The sequence below is a fragment of the Hippocampus comes genome, unplaced genomic scaffold (assembly GCF_001891065.2).
Source record: "Hippocampus comes isolate QL1 unplaced genomic scaffold, H_comes_QL1_v1.1 scaffold45, whole genome shotgun sequence".
NCBI classification, from domain to species: domain Eukaryota; kingdom Metazoa; phylum Chordata; class Actinopteri; order Syngnathiformes; family Syngnathidae; genus Hippocampus; species Hippocampus comes.
Genome location: NW_017805783.1, coordinates 2,492,293 through 2,506,271, shown reverse-complemented (window position 1 = coordinate 2,506,271; position 13,979 = coordinate 2,492,293). Strand labels below are relative to the sequence as shown.

At 41.6% G+C, this 13,979-nt stretch overlaps 1 protein-coding gene across 4 annotated transcripts in view; it reads left to right on the top strand.

The window, feature by feature from the left end:
- Nucleotides 1–9,454: 9,454 nt before the first annotated feature.
- gnb1l (guanine nucleotide binding protein (G protein), beta polypeptide 1-like) overlaps nucleotides 9,455–13,979 on the top strand; it is a 44,782-nt gene continuing 40,257 nt past the window's right edge. The window contains exon 1 of one of the 4 annotated variants that reach the window (XM_019885343.1): nucleotides 9,455–9,580. The gene's annotated coding sequence lies outside the window, so the exon portion shown is untranslated. Of the gene's footprint in view, nucleotides 9,581–9,606; nucleotides 9,692–10,847; nucleotides 10,878–13,979 lie in introns of those variants that run through there. The other 3 variants (XM_019885340.1, XM_019885342.1, XM_019885341.1) reach the window with 3 other exon arrangements.

Below are 13,979 nucleotides of genomic sequence, written 5' to 3'. Positions count from 1 at the left end.
GTTCCGTCTTAATCCGGCCCATTGAATGCTGACAGTTGTCTGTGAGTCAGACATTCACGAGGCCTTTGTCACCTGGGCTTTTGAGTCGTAGCAGCTCCAGTGAAGAGCGCAATCCTCAGACACACGTTCAAACACACATGCTGGGTATTAAGCTCCACGACGACGCAAAAGGCGAAGGGGGAGGAGAATGAGATACATACCTTATGTAAACATCAGAGGCAAAATGACGCAAAGAGTAGAAAAGGCTCAACCGAGGCGAGGATTATCCTTGAGAAATGAATAAAGGGCAATTATTCAGATTCAGATTCAGAAAACTTTATTTATCCCCGTGGGGCAATTAGAGTTATTTTGCTCTGAATTATGAGTGCTCTGTTGTGTTGCCAGTATCTCGCTCGAGGCTTGTCGGTCTGAGATCCCATCAGGGCTCAGACAGGCTATGTATGATGAATGAAAATGGGGTCCTTGGGCTGCTTGATGGGATGGGACTCTTGGGGACCCCCATCTTCAAGAACATCATTTAAAAAGAAGAACTGAACTCTAATGGTGAGTTCACCCAAAAAAAAAAAAAAAACTGGTAACCAGTGTGTTGCAGCAGGAATTGCTGTCCACGGTCTCCTGAGTCCAAGGACACCTTTTTAATTTTTCCTATCAGGATTGTTACTCTCTGTACAGTTGTACAGAGTACTCCCCTACAAAAAATACAAAGGTTGTCCTCATTTGTATTTCTCTGATCTAAGGGCTGCGGATTACAATGAGCAATAATATCTGCCTCTAGAAAGCTCCAGTCAACAACTAACATCCCTTCTCCACTCTCCTTCAACCACAAACACTGTAGAAAAAAAAAAGGTCAGCTCTTGTCAGCACAAGGTCCCGTTGGTAGCGGAGTGGAGGTGGTGGAGGGCTTGTGAAATGAGCTTATCTGACCCCTGATAAGAACAGGATACCCTCAGGAATGGTCTAAATTCAATACACATGGCTGCCGCTGTGGCTTTTATCAGAGGGGATGTGGGTGTTTGAAAAGGAGTTCGCTGTCGCACTGTGGTTGGATTCGGCCTTTTGAGAAGAGTCCAACACGACTCGACCTGATGCAGAACACCAAAGCCTGTGGCCACTGGCCAACAGCAAGAAAAGGGTGTGTGATGTCATACGTTGTTGTTCCTCAGACATCTCTGTAATTATGCCGCCAGCCTTAGCGAACTACTAAGGTGTTTCACCACGCAGGAAGTTGTTTTATTATTTCCGAACACTGAGATTTATTGGGGGACAAACTGCAGTCCCGTGGGGTGATTTTATTCTGATGGCGGCAACACACCCAGCTGAAGTGGTAATTGTCAGCATTATGTCCGCATTGACATATCAAGCATGGCACATGGATTATAACAATGTTAGTGAATTAAAAACACAATTCCAATGAAGTCGAGACATTGTGTTAAACAAAAATAATAGCAGAACGCATGCATGCCGACTGTATGCTTAGCTACACGTTAACAATTACTTGCTATATACAAAAAAGTTGATCAGATTGAACATTATCTTGTCTTTGTAGTGTATTCAATGAAATATAGGTTGAACGTGATTTGCAAGTCATCGTATTCTGTTTTTATTTATTTTTAACTCAACGTCCCAACTTCATTGGAATTGGGTTTGTATATCGACATTCTTTTGATGTCGCTGTATTTTATTTTTGAAAAGCCTTACATGAGTCAGTCTACCAAACAACTAAGATTAGAATAATTTGAAGTGTTTTAGGACAGTGACTGAAAGTATGCGTTCCACTATAGCGTCATGCATATTTAGTGAAAAAAAGAACATTAATTTGAAATACAATGAAACACATTAGAGTGAAGCTTGTCACTAAACACACAGTTTGCATACATATAACTTAAAATTCAGTAGTGTGTTTTTTGTGTTCATGCACAGCATATTTTTTAATACAGTAATTCTATTTAGTACATTTCAGTTGGATTTAACTTTTAAGCAAAATCCCAAATTTGCAGTTTATCTATCTATCTATCTATCTATCTATCTATCTATCTATCTATCTATCTATCTATCTATCTATCTATCTATCTCTTTTTTTTAACGCTATCTATCTATCTAGCTAGCTAGCTATCTATCTATCTATCTATCTCTTTTTTTTAACTTTCAAGTGCAATACATTTTTAATTGAATCCTTTACCACAGAATTAGTATTCGTGTTCAAACAGAATAATATTGCAATAGCAAACGGTACATAAAAAATACGCTTTTTTTTTTTAAGATCACTTATGCCTTCTAGGCGACTGCATTTTAACGTTGAACATTATTGAGAGCAAAGTATATTTTTCAGTCGGTGTAGCAAGTTTGAGAATCACCGCTTGAGGGATTTTGCTATCATATGTCAAGCCTGGTTATCATGAGGAAGACAATATTTGAACATTAAGATTTGATGTCACTGCAATGTTTTGAAATAAAAATGACACACTCTACACTACACGAAGACGACTGTGGAATTGATCAAAACTTTCTCTGGATCCACTGTCTACTTTTTAGTTGTGCAGAGGATGAAGACGTCAACATTAATCTTGATACAAGGGAGCAATTTAAATGTGTGAGGTGGCAGAAATTCTCGTATAGTCTTACAGGGTTTATCATGGTAGCTTTCCATGGAATGGTTCTGTGGGGATAGATGACATTAGGAGCATGCATTGTTGAGGATCACCTAACTTGTCATCCATCACTGTCAACAGTAGGGTGAACTAGATGCAAAACTAATGCATGGCTCTCCCAGTCTCTCTAAGACTTATATAATACATTGTACTTGTACTCAGTTGTGCTTGCCGATGAAGACTCAAAGAAAAAAAAAATTACAGTATTTACTGTGCATGACTGGAAAAATGTATTGTTGATGAACATCACTTGCAACTGATTTGTTAACTTTTGAGGAAAATGACCCAAAACAGCAGATGCTTAATAGATGTGATTGATATTGATCTCATCAATGGCCATTCAGCTGCCCACATTTTCGCGCTGAATTGCATACTGGCCGCTAAACGTCGTAGTTTTGTTTGCTCAGACCTGTTGGGACGAGCCATAAGTTCAAATTCGCCCTCGACTGCCTAGAAGAGGGATAATCATTTCACTGACTGTTTGGTTTGTAATAAAGGAATAAATGTCATGGAGATTGATGCTCTCCAGTCCTATTTGCTGGTCATTGCGATTTCTGCTTGTGTTTTTGTGAACATGCAATATTGTAAGAATGCACACACGAGTGGAGCTGCAGAGTGGTGGTGTGATGTGACGCAGACAGACTATTTGCTGGTCATTGCGATTTCTGCTTGTGTTTTTGCGAACATGCATATTGTAAGAATGCACACACGAGTGGAGCTGCAGCGTGGTGGTGTGATGTGACGCAGACAGACCGCATGCAGGATTCGCCCCCTGGCTGCTGTCAATGACTCCCTGATTGATTCTGTCGCTCCTGTTTAGGCAATACAATCTATGTGGTGGGACAAGTGGCTTGTAAATAAATCACGCTCACACACTCTGCAGTGAGGCTCAATGTCCGTGGCTCACAGCTAGGCATGCCTGTGTTTGTCACTTATTTGTTGAGCGACCGCTTGTATGGTATTTGTTGCGATTGTGTGTGAGACATGGCAATAGGCATGAGTGTGTGAAAGTGGCGCAGACACAGAATCTGGCCAGTGGGTCCCCCGCTCCTGGATCCTGGACCCATAATTCCTCAATGAATTCCATGCAGCTCATCCATCCAAGCCAGGTAGTCCGCCAGGGGCCGTGCTTTGAGGCAGGGGTACTGTCATGTTCTGTGCACCACTAAGAAATAGAAATTCAACATATACAGTACACGTGTTTTACAACAATGCATAATTAGAATTTCATATGTACCTGTAGATGAAATAGCAAAGCTATTGATAAAAATACAAGTGGCATAGTAAGGTGCTGCTTACATTTAAATGAATGGGAGCGAGAGACATTTTTCAATATATCTCCATTTTTTTCATCTTTATTCTCACTCACATCCTCTGTCATCACCTGTGTCTTCCTTGTCTGACTCTCAATCTTTTTATGAACTAAAAAAAGTGGTATACAGTGTATTGTGTGAGGAGCCTTAGATTGCGATACAGGCTCACAGTTCACATCGCAAGGAGTCCTTATGCAATAGTGCCCAATGGGCTGGGGTGCGTGGCCAACTGTCATGTTTTGTCGGGCTCTAGTCGGATTCTAAAGCATCACGCCATGCCATGCTCATTTAGATAGCTGGTTTCAAACAAAGTTGAACCAAACAGCCACACAAGTTAAAAGACAACACATAACACATAAAATCCTAAATCATACAGGGTGTCACATGAGCAGTCACTCAGGCTGTGTTTCAAAAGCTTCGGCATGAGGAAGTGTCATTGGACATGATTTATACCTGGAGAGTGGCGGCTTGCCTAAAATTCAGAGGCATCTTGTTCCAAAGCTTTGGAGTTGCCACTTACAAGCTACTTGTGCCACCACAGAGATCGTGTTGTCTCACCTTGATTTAGGCTTGTGGCCACCAGAAGAGATATTGGGTTCCAATAGGTTGGAGCGATAGCCAAACCGTTCAGCTAAAAAAATGTATATAAATCCTAAAAAGCACAGGAAGCCAGTGGAGTGTGGCCAGCACGGGGGTGATGTGCTCTTGCTTACACGTACTGGTTCGCAGATGTGGCAGCAGCATTCTGGACTAACTGTAGGGGGATGGAGGCCTGACATTCAAAGCATGCATAACTGTTTCGAAAATGGAATGCGCTAAAAGAGACCTTGGTCAGCCTCCTACTCTGAGTAAAGCTCTTCCCACCATAGAACAGCAATTATTGCGAAAATGTCCTTTGATTTTGTCTTTGTCAATTAATATCATTCATGGGCTTTCACGGTTAATTTTTAAATGTATTTATTTCTGTTTTACTGTCGAGAAAGAAGACCAGTCATTTAAGAATTGTAGTTTATTACACAATACTTTTTTTAACTTGCACTTTACAAATACTCCATACCAGTGGTTATTAACCTGGGTTCGATCGAATCGAATCCCGGGGGTTCGGTGAATCGGTCTCACGGGTTCGACGGAGCCTCTGCCATGAAGGGTAAGACATACCCGACTCAACATGTCAATTAGTTATGACACGCCCGCTTGGCCATCATTGGCTGCAGATGATCACATGACATTGCTTGTCCAATCAGTGCTGTGGGAAATTTAATTCGCTTAGTAGTCAACATGTGACTGTTGTGATAGTATGTCGTATAGTTAAAAAAAAAAAATTATACTTATCTCTTGAAATTTTATATACTTTTTTTCTGTTTTTAATAAATGTGTTCTTTATATCTTGAATTTGTAAAAAATATGTATATTTATTTTTCACTAATGAAGGATTCGGTGAATGTGTATATTAACTGGTTGGGTTCGGTACCTCTAAGGAGGTTAAGAACCACTGCTCTATGCATTAAAAAAAAAAAATGAAGTAATGCTAAAGCGATTCAAAACTAAACTAAAACAAAGCATTACAAAAAAAAAAAACCTACTAAAAACTCACAAATCTGCCCTAAAAACTAAAACCAACTGAAAAAAAAAAGTCAGCGCGAAATACAAACGAACTTGAATGAAAAATGCAAAACTAACCGTGGTCCCACCATCGCTCCCTGCATGTGATGTGGACCAAACTCTGTTGTCCAGCAACCGGGCAGCCCATATAAAGGCCACCACAGAGTACCCAATACTGCAGCGCCCCACGCATACATCCCCCCGGAGAGACATGATTGAAAGCTTTCCAAGCCCAAATCCCAGATGTCCATGCAGTACTGCAGAGGCCTGTCAACCAAGACAGCCCGACAACATCCAACGCCTCAAGGGACTCCAGGAAAAACTTGTCCACCCCAGGAGCACCTGTCACCGAGGACCTTTTTCACCACCTGTGCGACCTCAACACAAGAGATAGAAGAGCTCACCTCAGTTGCTTGCATTTTACTTGCCGACATATCTCAGGCCTCCAAATGATGATGATGGGAATTCCATTCTAAATGTTATTTCTTTGATGAACCAATGTGTTGAAATATTGACATCAATTGCTCTGTAACGCATCGATTGGACTGGAACTGAATAAATCATATTGGTTCATATGATGTGTAGCAAAATGTATATCATGGTAGAAAAGGGATTTATCACACATAATTGAGTGTCCTCATTGTTGAGAAATGCTCAGAGCAGTCAAAGCCATTTTCACAGGAGCAGAATCAAATCATCTGGCCATGAGAAAACATTTCACCTTTAAAGAGGAGGGTTTAAAAAAAACAAAAAAAAGCTGATAAGAATATTAACTGCAGTCTCTAGGTTGCCTCCCTCATTACCATTCCAAGGGAGGATGGTTGAGCCATGCTGATAGTGCTGCACATAAGCTGTCTCCTTCAAAAGAATATTAACTGCAGTCTCTAGGTTGCCTCCCTCGTTACCATTCCAAGGGAGGATGGTTGAGCCATGATATGTATTTATTAAAGTTGTGTGATGTACTCCTCCTCCTCAATGCGATGGGCAGGCCAGTCACTCCTCACTCTCGTCAGTCTCTTCATTCACACCTGAAAAGCTCCCCAAGGAAAACAGGAAGGGGAGTGAAAATCATGAGACGATACAATAATCATCCAACACACACTCCAACACATGCTATCCTCTCTTCCTATTCTGATAGCACAACGCAGTGCTTGTCCGTGCTCACATTACAAGTTATAGAGGAAGGCAAAATGAAGGTCCATGCAATGTATTTCAGTGTGTTTATCAGGGTAATTTAGAGTTACCGTGACTGGGATCATTGTGACCTTACGTTACTTTCTCATTCCTTTGTTCTCCAGCGAATTCCATTCATGCAAAATGTCAAGCCCTAATTACTGCATCTGTTACCAGTGTAGAAATTCGCCAGCACAAGTCCTGTGCATGTGAGCGAAGAATGCGATGAATAATACCACCAAAATATTCAATATTCAGGTGTACAGAGCACAGTATTGCATTTTATTTTCAATTGGTCTAATGACTAAAACCAAGTCTTAATCTTCATCTGCCTCACATCCTCAGTCAAATTAAATTATGTGACATCTGAAGTTGACAAGCAGAGTCTGCGATATTCTTCCTTGGGCTTGTTCCTTCACGGCAATTTAATGCTTCAATGCCAAGAGTTGAAATGTCGGTGGCCCATATACAGTACCGTATTTTCTGCACTAAAAGGTGCATCTAAAAGCCTTCCATTTTCTTAAAAGCTCACAGCGCGCCTTAAAATCCGCTGCGCCTTGTGTATGGTTATTACAGTAATATGTTGATCTCAAAATGGCTCCTTGCTAGAGACATGCTTACAACGCAGAGTTCAAACTTAAGGCGATCGGGTTATGCAGTTGAACACGGAAATAGAGCAGCGGCAAGAGAGTTCAATGTTAACGAGTCAATGTTAAAACTAGCTGTTGGTTAAGTGAACTGTGTCATTGCTTTTTTAAATATGTTTTACTGACATTTGATCGTTCTGTAGCAATGCCACTCAACAGCTGTTGTCATTTGTTCAAAGCTTCCTTGATCTGTGACGTGGGTTGCATCGGCGCTGATTGGTTGAACCACATGCGTCCGTGCTCGCAGTTACGCGCTCACAGCAGAGAGCAGCGGACTATGGACTACTGAGGCGCGCTTCACTCGAGTGGCGTTGCTACAGTTCGGTTGGCATTTCCTTGAGCGTAGCTCTATCTAGTGGATGCATTGTAGATTGCATCTTATAGTGCGATGCGTCCAATATTTGAAAAGAATTACAAAATAGGCCATTCATTGAAGGTGCGCCTCATAATCCAGTGCGCCTTTTAGTACGGAAAATACGGTATGTGTATCACACAGTGGTCCGGCTGTTACTCAGCCTTCTAATTCGGTGATGAGCTGTAAAGTGACCTGTGTGTCAGACTGTGTGACTTTGTAAGGGAGAGTGCCATCCCAGGGATTTCCTTCCACACATTCCCTTGGGTGAATATTTATACACAGCCCAATCTCTAAACCTCAACGTCACTGGCTCCTCAAGGGGGATCTGTCTCTCAAAGGCACACCGACGTTGTCCCAAGTATCATCTTTGGCCTCGAGTAAACTGAGATGCCAGGAATAATTGATGATGATCTCGGCTAGGCTATCTGGCTATCTGTGCTCATGACAGGGCTGCCAACACTTCCTCCTATCTCCTGCTCAGGAGTTATGGGCCTAACTCCATTTGCACTAATTGACTAGTGGTCCAAATCAACATCTCAATTTATGGGGCATGCTATTTTACATGCATTATACTAGCAACCATTCAAGTGAATCCCCTAATGCTCAATATCTATGAAATGATGAACTTGGTGAAAATGGATGTATTTGAGGCAGCTGCATTTTTGTTTCAACTTCACGTCTCCTGATTTTCAGTTATGATGTACCAAATTACGCCTCTTTTAATTGCTTTTTAATGCTGCTTGGGATAATACCTTCAGGTATCCAGCTGTCCCTGCCTTGCATCATCTCCCACTGATCCACCCATACCCTTTATTGTTTCATTTTGGAGTACAGGGACTGCCTGACTCTAATCCATGGCCACAGAAGAGGTTTAAAACACTCTGGTTTCATCTAATCTTCCAGCTCAAATCAATCCAAGCTTGAAACCTTCCTTTCTCTGTGATTGGAATGGACAAATAAAGGTCTCTCCCAGACCTCTTGTGAAAGGGTTCTGTGTGCTCTGTGGATTTAGGGCTGTGCGTTTTTTCTCTCTCTCTCTTTCTCAATTAGACTGAAAAGAATGCAAAATGACTCACTTGTTCATAGAGTGTGACTGTTACTGCTCTGCTCATTTCAAGAGCTTCTGTAGTTTTCAGGAATGATGGATTATAATGCCATAAAATGGTCCAAGGAGTCAGTGGTCATTTCATTAGGCAATGAAAAAAGGCAATCGACAGAAAATGCAAGTCAGGCTGATAGTAAACATTTTCATTCTTACATTTCCATAAACTTTCAATTCGGTTTATCTGTGCAGAACTGCTGGAGCTTAACCCAGCTGGCTTCTGGCGAGATGGGGGTACACCCTGGATTGGTCACTATCCAAGCACACATTTTCTCACCTCACACTCACATTCACACAATTTTGTTTTAATATACTTCGTATGAATCAACCAGTCAAACTTTATTAATACAGCACTGTCTACATTTCAACTCAAAATTCTTGACATACATGTATTGTGGCTCTCTCTCTCTCTCTCTCTCTCTCTCCTCTCTCCCCCTCTCTCTCTCTCTCTCTCTCTCTCTCTCTCTCTCTCTCTCTCTCTCTCTCTCTCTCTCTCACACATACACTTTCTCGCTGTCTCGCTTTCTAACACACACGCACGCGCGCGTGCACAAGCACACAAACGTTGTGAACTGGGAAAAACACTAAGAAGCGCGCGAGAGATTTTTTTACAGGCATTATAAGGACAGCTAACGTAATGTAAACAAGGGTCCTTTCAAACTGGCGCATGTTTTGTATTGAGCCTAGCTACGCTAAGCGGGTCCTGACGACTGTCAAAACAGCATTGTCGTCCAGAAATGGTAGCGTGCTAAAGTTTCTTTACTACCGTCATGTATTTATTTCATCGAAAGGCTCTGCCGCGCTGTCTGTGCGTTGTTGTTGTTAGCTCCTTCTGCGAGTTGTCTTGCAAGGTCGGTCGATGTTTCATATACACAGAATAATATGTGAAGTTTATGGACCACTTTTCTAACGTGACTTGTAATCTACTAACAGAATGGCAATATGGATGTGTAAAAACCGAAAATGAATTGCTTGAAAATGCACGCGTTGTTTTTTTTTAGGTTATAAACGTCCAAATGCACTCCTCGAAACCTGTCTTTGCCAATGTTTACATTATGTTTGTATTTTATTCATTTTTCTTAGTCACTGGTGTATATGATGCAGTCCTCCAGCATGGGTTAATACAGTGCAACTGTCTAATTTAAGTGTTCTGCCAATGCACATTTGCATGCAGAGACATGCACGATGCAACATGGGGTGTCAGAGTGAATGGGCCTCTTGCTCTGGGGAATGCGTGGTGCCTTTTTCAAGGGCACATCAATACTACCCAAGAAACAGACGAGCATATCATATAGTTTGGATTATTCTGTAATCATATTCAATATGTTTATTTGTCATACGCACAGTAGAAGCTCAGCAGTCACAGCAAGCAATGAAATTCGAACTCAGCTTGTCTCCCCTCACTAATGTAGAAAATTTAAAAGATGGAAAAGAGTGCTGAAAGTAGTACTTGAAGGTAAATACTGAGGAGAAAAGGCTCGTAGCAAATGAACATAAGAACAATTTAATAGCAATTAAAAAAAAATTAAAAGCACAATGTGCCCTGGCTGGCAACCAATTCAGGGTGTCCCCCGCCTACTGCCCGAAGACAGCTGGGATGTGCTCCAGCACCCCTGGCAACCCGAGTGAGGATAAGGCGGTTCGGAAAATGAATGAATGAATAAAAGCACAATGTAAATGAAATCGACAGTAGTAACAGTCAGTGCAAAATGAAAATACAAATATAATGTGCAAAGATGTAGGCATTGACTATCCAAGTTTTGCAGCTTGCAGAAGTGATCTATTTCATAGTATAATGTTCAAGAGACCAGAATTACAAAAACAATTGCATAGCGTGGTTGACAGATTGTGATGGCATTTTTTCAGGAGTCTGGAAACATTTTTTTTCAGTCTTGTTGTTCTGGCTGTAGGGCGGCATGGTGGATAACTGGTAGGAACGTCCGCCTCACAGTGCAGAGGTGCAGGGTTCGATTCCGGCTCCGGCCTTCCTGTGTAGAGTTTGTATGTTCTCGACGTGCCTACGTGGGTTTTCTCCAGGTGCTCCGGTTTCCTCCCACATTCTAAAAACATGCATAGCAAGTTAATTGAGCACTCTAATTTGTCCCTAGGTGTGATTGTGCGTGTGGATGGATGTTTATCTATGTGTGCCCATCCAGTTCAGGGTATACCCCGCCTGCTGCCCGAAGACAGCTGCGATAGGCTCCAGCATGCCCACGACTCTCGTGTGGATCAGCGGATCGAATAATCAGACAAATGAAGTTTATCAGGCATCGAGAGCAAACAAAAACTGTGAAGTGCTCCATCCTTTTCGTTGACCTCTGTGGTCACTGTTAAAGGAAGACAGGCTCCAGCACGCCCCTGACCGACCCTTTTGAGAATAAGCGGATTAGAAAATGGATGGATGGTGGGATGGATGTTCTGGCTCTGATCCTCCTATAGTGTCTGCCCAATGCGTAAAGTTTGATTGCTCCTCAAGACGTCAAAAGCTGGCGACACGTCTGTGTGCCTGATTTATTACACACCACAAATGTCCACTTTATGTTTCAGGTGGGATCAAGTTAAACTTAAATATAAACACCTTTACTCTTCACAACTTTGCAGATGCAAATACTATCGTAGTCGGTCCATCCAAAGGAACCCCCATTGCTCAGCGCATACTTCGAGTGACTGGTAAATGTGTAAAAAGCGTTGATGAGTTGCTAATATATTACAATGAATGACTGCAAAAACAGACAATAACCGTTGTTTTTATTTTCTTCATGTGTCCAAACCGATTTTACAAAACGCCAAAATAGGAGTTGCTTAGTCTGCCTAGTCGGTGAACAGTATCAAGGGGCATTACTAACACGAAACTACTTAAATATCCATCCATCCATCCATCCATTATCTGAACCGCACAAGGGTCAACTCGAATCAATGTCCTGTTTTTGACTAATAAATGCAGAGACATTTAATCAATGTTTTTTAATCAGATTAATCAATTCATTAAAAAAAAATCAACAGCTTCATTATTTCAGAACAATCCGTACTTGTAGCTCTAAAATGGAAAATTTTACACCAAATCCAAATGATTTGTATCAGTACTGGCCGATCACACTCATGATTGATTGGTATTGGCAGCTTATAACCCTCATCGGAACAACCTATAAGACTGTGATGTCGTTGAAAATTTGGGTGCACCTAACTTTTGTGCCACTGCACCAAAGAAAAAAAGTTGGCCGCACCAGTGCAAAAAGTTAGTCTAGATCCCTGCCTGACTGTGACCTCCCATTTCGTTTCGCCGCACATCTCCATAGGAAAGTCGAGATGATTTCTTCTTAGTGACTTAGTGTCTCTGTACGTTGCTGCCCACGTGCAAGCAACCAAGTGATTGGGAAATAAAATTGATTTGAAAGCTATTTTTGCAAATGCGGCAATATAAATTACGCTGATCTTTGGTTCAACCCGTCGAGCACAATGGATTTTTTTTTTCCACGCAAATCCCTGCTGATCCTCAGGCCATCACACTGAAATAAGTGTTGATGTATGACACTTAAGCTATTGACCCTCTTGTGTTCATCTACCCCATAGTGTCCAGGTAAATGACTTTATGGAGGAAATGGGTGATAATGCAAACAGATAAGCCCTCTGGTACCCGTTGACCACAGATGGGACCTGCTAAATCAGGACCCTGTGACATGGTGCTCCATCAATGCTTGCCTCAATGACACCCACAAGGCATTGAGGCCTTATCTGCCATGGCCCCTGCTTAGCATTCACGCTATTCACGCAAACAATGCCACCTCTTCCCGTTCAGTGGATCTGTGACTGACAGTGGGTGTTGGTGCACTTGTGTCCGACTTCAGCATCTATCTGATGCGGGACTGTTTATCCAGTCCAGATCTCCCCACCAAGACACAATAATGGGTGTGTGGCTTCCTAACCATTTCCCACGTTGTTTGTCTAACTGGACTTTAATAATGGACCTGCCTCTCCTTTCTGCAACTTGGTTTCCTCCTCAGAACTATCTTTGGTGGGAAGTCAGGGCAAAAAAGCTGTTCAACAACAGGACAACCTCTGCAGAAGTGCTCCCTGGTTGATTTACATGAATGGAAAAAAAACCCAAAAAACATTCACCCAATTGGAAATGGATTTTTTCAACCGTATTAACACACCCTGACAATTCAATTAGAAAGGACATTCCTCTCCACATGTTTACACTGGATGCAAGAAAACATACCTGTTAAAAACATTTTCGAAATATCCAGCAAAAATATGTCCATTACAAAAATAAAAATGAAACCTGTAACCGTGCCCCTCGTTACCCAACTGAAAATTAGTATTAATAATATTTTAAGTGAGCATCATTCAAAAGATGTGAGCAAGAAGGAGCATCGGACATTTTATTTGTTATCGTAAACCAAAATATCCTCTGTAGATTATTGTGCAAAAATAAATCCTCGTCACTCATGTGGCAGTTGTACAGAGCTGTAAAGTTACTGATATACTTTAAACCACTTGACTTGTACCAACTAGCAAGCAAGCAATAAGTCACTAAGTGAGCGAAACCTATGCGGCCAAACAAATGAGAAGGAGCATTTGGGTACAGATTGAACTGCGTCCTGTCAGTGGATTGTAAACTACTACATCACAGAATAATGTGAAATAGTGAAGAGAATGAACTTTTTCAGTATCCCACTTAATATGTGCATGTAAACGTACGCACATTGAGGCGCCGACTCCAACACACAGTCACATAAGACTGTTGATGAATAGAAGAATGACTAATATTTGGACGTGATAAGATACCGTATTTTCCGCACTAAAAGGTGCACCTAAAAGCCTTCCATTTTCTTAAAAGCTCACAGCGCGCCTTAAAATCCGATGCGCCTTGTGTATGGTCATTACGGTAATATTTCGACCCCCAAAATGGCGCCTTGCTCGAGACATGATGACAACGCAGAGTTCAAACTTAAGGCGATCGGTTACGTAGTTGAACACGGAAATAGAGCAGCGGCAAGAGAGTTCATCGTTATTGAGTCAATGTTATAACTTGCTGTTGGTGAAGTGAACTGTGTCGCTGCTTTATTAAATAAGTTTTACTGACATCTGATCGTTCTGTTGGTATTTCCTTGAGCATAGCTCCATCTAGTGGATGCA